This window comes from Nestor notabilis, unplaced genomic scaffold (genome assembly GCF_000696875.1).
Source record: "Nestor notabilis isolate BGI_N333 unplaced genomic scaffold, ASM69687v1 scaffold13353, whole genome shotgun sequence".
In the NCBI taxonomy this organism is placed as follows: Eukaryota; Metazoa; Chordata; class Aves; order Psittaciformes; family Psittacidae; genus Nestor; species Nestor notabilis.
The window spans coordinates 1-205 of NW_009923371.1; positions in this window are offsets into that span (position 1 = coordinate 1).

Genomic DNA, 205 nt, shown 5'->3' on the forward strand with positions numbered 1-205 from the left:
CCCGCAGAGCGGTCCGCCCGGCCCGGCCCAACCAGCGAGAGCGGCCTGATGGGTTGCTGGGGTCGCACAGGAGCCGGTGGGATGGTTGGAGAAAGGGACGGGAAAAGGTTTATAAACCCGAGTTTGCTGGGGAGAATGAGAGGAGCTGGGGAGTTTCTGCTCGGCCTGGCCGAGGCTGAACGGCTGGGCCAGGCACAGTACTAGG